This window comes from Phaseolus vulgaris, chromosome 11 (assembly GCF_051622355.1).
Source record: "Phaseolus vulgaris cultivar YP4 chromosome 11, ASM5162235v1, whole genome shotgun sequence".
In the NCBI taxonomy this organism is placed as follows: domain Eukaryota; kingdom Viridiplantae; phylum Streptophyta; class Magnoliopsida; order Fabales; family Fabaceae; genus Phaseolus; species Phaseolus vulgaris.
In genome coordinates this window covers 55165001-55175000 of record NC_143508.1, presented here as the reverse complement: position 1 = coordinate 55175000, position 10000 = coordinate 55165001, and positions in this window count along the sequence as shown.

The following is a 10000-nucleotide window of genomic DNA, read 5'->3' as shown; positions in this document are numbered from 1 at the left end:
CCCACAACGGGTGACACCAACCCAAGTTGGTGGATCACCCATGTGTGGGCGTTTTGACTTGCCCCACCACAAAGCAAGCCAAAACAGGGGGGAATGAAGGGACCGCACCAGAATTTTCCATGGTGCAAGAGCTGGCTGCATTGAGGAACACCCCCCCCCTATAATAGCTAAATATGCAAAAGCCACTTTTGTACAAGTAGATACACTTTTTTTGAGTAGACATAAGTTCTGTTTTGGGACCTAGAGAACGAATTTTCACGAGATTTTTTGCAGGGATCCTCATAAAAATGGTACAACATTGCCTGCAAAAAATTAGAATTTTTCGACATGGGGAAGTATTTTTTTTATTTTTCCAAAGACCCGAAATGTGGAAAATCGGGAAAAATGGAAAAACGTATCTAGACACCGTATTTTTGCGTGATTTTTTCCAGTCCATCCCATAATAATATCAAGAAGGTGCCCACCAAGTTTCGTTAGGATTGGCCAAGGTTTCGAATTTTCATGAATTTTTTTCAAAACCCTCTATTTTCCAACATTTCAAAAATTCAAAACCACATCAAGATGGCTTGGTTTTGATACCAAACTTTCTAGACCTCATTCTGCATGCATTTGTGACACTTTCCAACCAACAAAACTCAAAAACCACCACTTTGAAAATTTCATGATTCTTGGCACACCACCAAGTCACAAAATCAAGCCAAAACACCAAAATCTTGGAACTTGGCTATGCACCAACCATGCCAAGATCAATTCCTTTTGATCCCAAACTTCTCCCACATCACTTTGAAGGCATTTGTGAGGATTGAGTCCAGCCAGTTTTCCAAAACCATGATTTTCGTTTTTCACCAAAATCACCACCAAGTCACAAAATCAAGCCAAAAATCCAAAATCATGGCACTTGGCTATGCACCAACCATGTCAAGATCAATTCCTTTTGCTCCCAAACTTCTCCCACATCACTTTGAAGGCATTTGTGAGGATTGAGTCCAGCCAGTTTTCCAAAACCATGATTTTCGTTTTTCACCAAAATCACCACCAAGCCACAAAATCAAGCCAAAACACCAAAATCATGAACTTGGCTATGCACCAACCATGTCAAGATCAATTCCTTTTGATCCCAAACTTCTCCCACATCACTTTGAAGGCATTTGTGAGGATTCAGTCCAGCCACTTTTCCAAAACCATGATTTTCGTTTTTCACCAAAATCACCACCAAGCCACAAAATCAAGCCAAAACACCAAAATCATGAACTTGGCTATGCACCAACCATGTCAAGATCAATTCCTTTTGATCCCAAACTTCTCCCACATCACTTTGAAGGCATTTGTGAGGATTGAGTCCAGCCAGTTTTCCAAAACCATGATTTTCGTTTTTCACCAAAATCACCACCAAGCCACAAAATCAAGCCAAAACACCAAAATCATGAACTTGGCTATGCACCAACCATGTCAAGATCAATTCCTTTTGATCCCAAACTTCTCCCACATCACTTTGAAGGCATTTGTGAGGATTCAGTCCAGCCACTTTTCCAAAACCATGATTTTCGTTTTTCACCAAAATCACCACCAAGCCACAAAATCAAGCCAAAACACCAAAATCATGAACTTGGCTATGCACCAACCATGTCAAGATCAATTCCTTTTGATCCCAAACTTCTCCCACATCACTTTGAAGGCATTTGTGAGGATTGAGTCCAGCCAGTTTTCCAAAACCATGATTTTCGTTTTTCACCAAAATCACCACCAAGTCACAAAATCAAGCCAAAAATCCAAAATCATGGCACTTGGCTATGCACCAACCATGTCAAGATCAATTCCTTTTGCTCCCAAACTTCTCCCACATCACTTTGAAGGCATTTGTGAGGATTGAGTCCAGCCAGTTTTCCAAAACCATGATTTTCGTTTTTCACCAAAATCACCACCAAGCCACAAAATCAAGCCAAAACACCAAAATCATGAACTTGGCTATGCACCAACCATGTCAAGATCAATTCCTTTTGATCCCAAACTTCTCCCACATCACTTTGAAGGCATTTGTGAGGATTGAGTCCAGCCACTTTTCCAAAACCATGATTTTCGTTTTTCACCAAAATCACCACCAAGCCACAAAATCAAGCCAAAACACCAAAATCATGAACTTGGCTATGCACCAACCATGTCAAGATCAATTCCTTTTGATCCCAAACTTCTCCCACATCACTTTGAAGGCATTTGTGAGGATTGAGTCCAGCCAGTTTTCCAAAACCATGATTTTCGTTTTTCACCAAAATCACCACCAAGCCACAAAATCAAGCCAAAACACCAAAATCATGAACTTGGCTATGCACCAACCATGTCAAGATCAATTCCTTTTGATCCCAAACTTCTCCCACATCACTTTGAAGGCATTTGTGAGGATTCAGTCCAGCCACTTTTCCAAAACCATGATTTTCGTTTTTCACCAAAATCACCACCAAGCCACAAAATCAAGCCAAAACACCAAAATCATGAACTTGGCTATGCACCAACCATGTCAAGATCAATTCCTTTTGATCCCAAACTTCTCCCACATCACTTTGAAGGCATTTGTGAGGATTGAGTCCAGCCACTTTTCCAAAACCATGATTTTCGTTTTTCACCAAAATCACCACCAAGCCACAAAATCAAGCCAAAACACCAAAATCATGAACTTGGCTATGCACCAACCATGTCAAGATCAATTCCTTTTGATCCCAAACTTCTCCCACATCACTTTGAAGGCATTTGTGAGGATTCAGTCCAGCCACTTTTCCAAAACCATGATTTTCGTTTTTCACCAAAATCACCACCAAGCCACAAAATCAAGCCAAAACACCAAAATCATGAACTTGGCTATGCACCAACCATGTCAAGATCAATTCCTTTTGATCCCAAACTTCTCCCACATCACTTTGAAGGCATTTGTGAGGATTGAGTCCAGCCAGTTTTCCAAAACCATGATTTTCGTTTTTCACCAAAATCACCACCAAGCCACAAAATCAAGCCAAAACACCAAAATCATGAACTTGGCTATGCACCAACCATGTCAAGATCAATTCCTTTTGATCCCAAACTTCTCCCACATCACTTTGAAGGCATTTGTGAGGATTCAGTCCAGCCACTTTTCCAAAACCATGATTTTCGTTTTTCACCAAAATCACCACCAAGCCACAAAATCAAGCCAAAACACCAAAATCATGAACTTGGCTATGCACCAACCATGTCAAGATCAATTCCTTTTGATCCCAAACTTCTCCCACATCACTTTGAAGGCATTTGTGAGGATTGAGTCCAGCCAGTTTTCCAAAACCATGATTTTCGTTTTTCACCAAAATCACCACCAAGCCACAAAATCAAGCCAAAACACCAAAATCATGAACTTGGCTATGCACCAACCATGTCAAGATCAATTCCTTTTGATCCCAAACTTCTCCCACATCACTTTGAAGGCATTTGTGAGGATTCAGTCCAGCCAGTTTTCCAAAACCATGATTTTCGTTTTTCACCAAAATCACCACCAAGCCACAAAATCACCACCAAGTCACAAAATCATGAACTTGGCTATGCACCAACCATGTCAAGATCAATTCCTTTTGATCCCAAACTTCTCCCACATCACTTTGAAGGCATTTGTGAGGATTGAGTCCAGCCAGTTTTCCAAAACCATGATTTTCGTTTTTCACCAAAATCACCACCAAGCCACAAAATCATGAACTTGGCTATGCACCAACCATGTCAAGATCAATTCCTTTTGATCCCAAACTTCTCCCACATCACTTTGAAGGCATTTGTGAGGATTGAGTCCAGCCAGTTTTCCAAAACCATGATTTTCGTTTTTCACCAAAATCACCACCAAGTCACAAAATCATGAACTTGGCTATGCACCAACCATGTCAAGATCAATTCCTTTTGATCCCAAACTTCTCCCACATCACTTTGAAGGCATTTGTGAGGATTGAGTCCAGCCAGTTTTCCAAAACCATGATTTTCGTTTTTCACCAAAATCACCACCAAGCCACAAAATCAAGCCAAAACACCAAAATCATGAACTTGGCTATGCACCAACCATGTCAAGATCAATTCCTTTTGATCCCAAACTTCTCCCACATCACTTTGAAGGCATTTGTGAGGATTGAGTCCAGCCAGTTTTCCAAAACCATGATTTTCGTTTTTCACCAAAATCACCACCAAGCCACAAAATCAAGCCAAAACACCAAAATCATGAACTTGGCTATGCACCAACCATGTCAAGATCAATTCCTTTTGATCCCAAACTTCTCCCACATCACTTTGAAGGCATTTGTGAGGATTCAGTCCAGCCACTTTTCCAAAACCATGATTTTCGTTTTTCACCAAAATCACCACCAAGCCACAAAATCAAGCCAAAACACCAAAATCATGAACTTGGCTATGCACCAACCATGTCAAGATCAATTCCTTTTGATCCCAAACTTCTCCCACATCACTTTGAAGGCATTTGTGAGGATTGAGTCCAGCCAGTTTTCCAAAACCATGATTTTCGTTTTTCACCAAAATCACCACCAAGTCACAAAATCAAGCCAAAAATCCAAAATCATGGCACTTGGCTATGCACCAACCATGTCAAGATCAATTCCTTTTGCTCCCAAACTTCTCCCACATCACTTTGAAGGCATTTGTGAGGATTGAGTCCAGCCAGTTTTCCAAAACCATGATTTTCGTTTTTCACCAAAATCACCACCAAGCCACAAAATCAAGCCAAAACACCAAAATCATGAACTTGGCTATGCACCAACCATGTCAAGATCAATTCCTTTTGATCCCAAACTTCTCCCACATCACTTTGAAGGCATTTGTGAGGATTGAGTCCAGCCAGTTTTCCAAAACCATGATTTTCGTTTTTCACCAAAATCACCACCAAGCCACAAAATCAAGCCAAAACACCAAAATCATGAACTTGGCTATGCACCAACCATGTCAAGATCAATTCCTTTTGATCCCAAACTTCTCCCACATCACTTTGAAGGCATTTGTGAGGATTGAGTCCAGCCACTTTTCCAAAACCATGATTTTCGTTTTTCACCAAAATCACCACCAAGCCACAAAATCAAGCCAAAACACCAAAATCATGAACTTGGCTATGCACCAACCATGTCAAGATCAATTCCTTTTGATCCCAAACTTCTCCCACATCACTTTGAAGGCATTTGTGAGGATTCAGTCCAGCCAGTTTTCCAAAACCATGATTTTCGTTTTTCACCAAAATCACCACCAAGCCACAAAATCAAGCCAAAACACCAAAATCATGAACTTGGATATGCACCAACCATGTCAAGATCAATTCCTTTTGATCCCAAACTTCTCCCACATCACTTTGAAGGCATTTGTGAGGATTCAGTCCAGCCAGTTTTCCAAAACCATGATTTTCGTTTTTCACCAAAATCACCACCAAGCCACAAAATCAAGCCAAAACACCAAAATCATGAACTTGGCTATGCACCAACCATGTCAAGATCAATTCCTTTTGATCCCAAACTTCTCCCACATCACTTTGAAGGCATTTGTGAGGATTCAGTCCAGCCAGTTTTCCAAAACCATGATTTTCGTTTTTCACCAAAATCACCACCAAGCCACAAAATCACCACCAAGTCACAAAATCATGAACTTGGCTATGCACCAACCATGTCAAGATCAATTCCTTTTGATCCCAAACTTCTCCCACATCACTTTGAAGGCATTTGTGAGGATTGAGTCCAGCCAGTTTTCCAAAACCATGATTTTCGTTTTTCACCAAAATCACCACCAAGTCACAAAATCAAGCCAAAAATCCAAAATCATGGCACTTGGCTATGCACCAACCATGTCAAGATCAATTCCTTTTGCTCCCAAACTTCTCCCACATCACTTTGAAGGCATTTGTGAGGATTGAGTCCAGCCAGTTTTCCAAAACCATGATTTTCGTTTTTCACCAAAATCACCACCAAGCCACAAAATCAAGCCAAAACACCAAAATCATGAACTTGGCTATGCACCAACCATGTCAAGATCAATTCCTTTTGATCCCAAACTTCTCCCACATCACTTTGAAGGCATTTGTGAGGATTGAGTCCAGCCAGTTTTCCAAAACCATGATTTTCGTTTTTCACCAAAATCACCACCAAGCCACAAAATCAAGCCAAAACACCAAAATCATGAACTTGGCTATGCACCAACCATGTCAAGATCAATTCCTTTTGATCCCAAACTTCTCCCACATCACTTTGAAGGCATTTGTGAGGATTGAGTCCAGCCAGTTTTCCAAAACCATGATTTTCGTTTTTCACCAAAATCACCACCAAGCCACAAAATCAAGCCAAAACACCAAAATCATGAACTTGGCTATGCACCAACCATGTCAAGATCAATTCCTTTTGATCCCAAACTTCTCCCACATCACTTTGAAGGCATTTGTGAGGATTCAGTCCAGCCACTTTTCCAAAACCATGATTTTCGTTTTTCACCAAAATCACCACCAAGCCACAAAATCAAGCCAAAACACCAAAATCATGAACTTGGCTATGCACCAACCATGTCAAGATCAATTCCTTTTGATCCCAAACTTCTCCCACATCACTTTGAAGGCATTTGTGAGGATTGAGTCCAGCCACTTTTCCAAAACCATGATTTTCGTTTTTCACCAAAATCACCACCAAGCCACAAAATCAAGCCAAAACACCAAAATCATGAACTTGGCTATGCACCAACCATGTCAAGATCAATTCCTTTTGATCCCAAACTTCTCCCACATCACTTTGAAGGCATTTGTGAGGATTCAGTCCAGCCACTTTTCCAAAACCATGATTTTCGTTTTTCACCAAAATCACCACCAAGCCACAAAATCAAGCCAAAACACCAAAATCATGAACTTGGCTATGCACCAACCATGTCAAGATCAATTCCTTTTGATCCCAAACTTCTCCCACATCACTTTGAAGGCATTTGTGAGGATTGAGTCCAGCCAGTTTTCCAAAACCATGATTTTCGTTTTTCACCAAAATCACCACCAAGTCACAAAATCAAGCCAAAAATCCAAAATCATGGCACTTGGCTATGCACCAACCATGTCAAGATCAATTCCTTTTGCTCCCAAACTTCTCCCACATCACTTTGAAGGCATTTGTGAGGATTGAGTCCAGCCAGTTTTCCAAAACCATGATTTTCGTTTTTCACCAAAATCACCACCAAGCCACAAAATCAAGCCAAAACACCAAAATCATGAACTTGGCTATGCACCAACCATGTCAAGATCAATTCCTTTTGATCCCAAACTTCTCCCACATCACTTTGAAGGCATTTGTGAGGATTGAGTCCAGCCAGTTTTCCAAAACCATGATTTTCGTTTTTCACCAAAATCACCACCAAGCCACAAAATCAAGCCAAAACACCAAAATCATGAACTTGGCTATGCACCAACCATGTCAAGATCAATTCCTTTTGATCCCAAACTTCTCCCACATCACTTTGAAGGCATTTGTGAGGATTGAGTCCAGCCAGTTTTCCAAAACCATGATTTTCGTTTTTCACCAAAATCACCACCAAGCCACAAAATCAAGCCAAAACACCAAAATCATGAACTTGGCTATGCACCAACCATGTCAAGATCAATTCCTTTTGATCCCAAACTTCTCCCACATCACTTTGAAGGCATTTGTGAGGATTCAGTCCAGCCACTTTTCCAAAACCATGATTTTCGTTTTTCACCAAAATCACCACCAAGCCACAAAATCAAGCCAAAACACCAAAATCATGAACTTGGCTATGCACCAACCATGTCAAGATCAATTCCTTTTGATCCCAAACTTCTCCCACATCACTTTGAAGGCATTTGTGAGGATTGAGTCCAGCCAGTTTTCCAAAACCATGATTTTCGTTTTTCACCAAAATCACCACCAAGCCACAAAATCAAGCCAAAACACCAAAATCATGAACTTGGCTATGCACCAACCATGTCAAGATCAATTCCTTTTGATCCCAAACTTCTCCCACATCACTTTGAAGGCATTTGTGAGGATTCAGTCCAGCCAGTTTTCCAAAACCATGATTTTCGTTTTTCACCAAAATCACCACCAAGCCACAAAATCAAGCCAAAACACCAAAATCATGAACTTGGCTATGCACCAACCATGTCAAGATCAATTCCTTTTGATCCCAAACTTCTCCCACATCACTTTGAAGGCATTTGTGAGGATTGAGTCCAGCCAGTTTTCCAAAACCATGATTTTCGTTTTTCACCAAAATCACCACCAAGCCACAAAATCAAGCCAAAACACCAAAATCATGAACTTGGCTATGCACCAACCATGTCAAGATCAATTCCTTTTGATCCCAAACTTCTCCCACATCACTTTGAAGGCATTTGTGAGGATTGAGTCCAGCCAGTTTTCCAAAACCATGATTTTCGTTTTTCACCAAAATCACCACCAAGCCACAAAATCAAGCCAAAACACCAAAATCATGAACTTGGCTATGCACCAACCATGTCAAGATCAATTCCTTTTGATCCCAAACTTCTCCCACATCACTTTGAAGGCATTTGTGAGGATTGAGTCCAGCCACTTTTCCAAAACCATGATTTTCGTTTTTCACCAAAATCACCACCAAGCCACAAAATCAAGCCAAAACACCAAAATCATGAACTTGGCTATGCACCAACCATGTCAAGATCAATTCCTTTTGATCCCAAACTTCTCCCACATCACTTTGAAGGCATTTGTGAGGATTCAGTCCAGCCACTTTTCCAAAACCATGATTTTCGTTTTTCACCAAAATCACCACCAAGCCACAAAATCAAGCCAAAACACCAAAATCATGAACTTGGCTATGCACCAACCATGTCAAGATCAATTCCTTTTGATCCCAAACTTCTCCCACATCACTTTGAAGGCATTTGTGAGGATTGAGTCCAGCCAGTTTTCCAAAACCATGATTTTCGTTTTTCACCAAAATCACCACCAAGCCACAAAATCAAGCCAAAACACCAAAATCATGAACTTGGCTATGCACCAACCATGTCAAGATCAATTCCTTTTGATCCCAAACTTCTCCCACATCACTTTGAAGGCATTTGTGAGGATTCAGTCCAGCCACTTTTCCAAAACCATGATTTTCGTTTTTCACCAAAATCACCACCAAGCCACAAAATCAAGCCAAAACACCAAAATCATGAACTTGGCTATGCACCAACCATGTCAAGATCAATTCCTTTTGATCCCAAACTTCTCCCACATCACTTTGAAGGCATTTGTGAGGATTGAGTCCAGCCAGTTTTCCAAAACCATGATTTTCGTTTTTCACCAAAATCACCACCAAGCCACAAAATCAAGCCAAAACACCAAAATCATGAACTTGGCTATGCACCAACCATGTCAAGATCAATTCCTTTTGATCCCAAACTTCTCCCACATCACTTTGAAGGCATTTGTGAGGATTCAGTCCAGCCAGTTTTCCAAAACCATGATTTTCGTTTTTCACCAAAATCACCACCAAGCCACAAAATCACCACCAAGTACCAAAATCATGAACTTGGCTATGCACCAACCATGTCAAGATCAATTCCTTTTGATCCCAAACTTCTCCCACATCACTTTGAAGGCATTTGTGAGGATTGAGTCCAGCCAGTTTTCCAAAACCATGATTTTCGTTTTTCACCAAAATCACCACCAAGCCACAAAATCAAGCCAAAACACCAAAATCATGAACTTGGCTATGCACCAACCATGTCAAGATCAATTCCTTTTGATCCCAAACTTCTCCCACATCACTTTGAAGGCATTTGTGAGGATTCAGTCCAGCCACTTTTCCAAAACCATGATTTTCGTTTTTCACCAAAATCACCACCAAGCCACAAAATCAAGCCAAAACACCAAAATCATGAACTTGGCTATGCACCAACCATGTCAAGATCAATTCCTTTTGATCCCAAACTTCTCCCACATCACTTTGAAGGCATTTGTGAGGATTGAGTCCAGCCACTTTTCCAAAACCA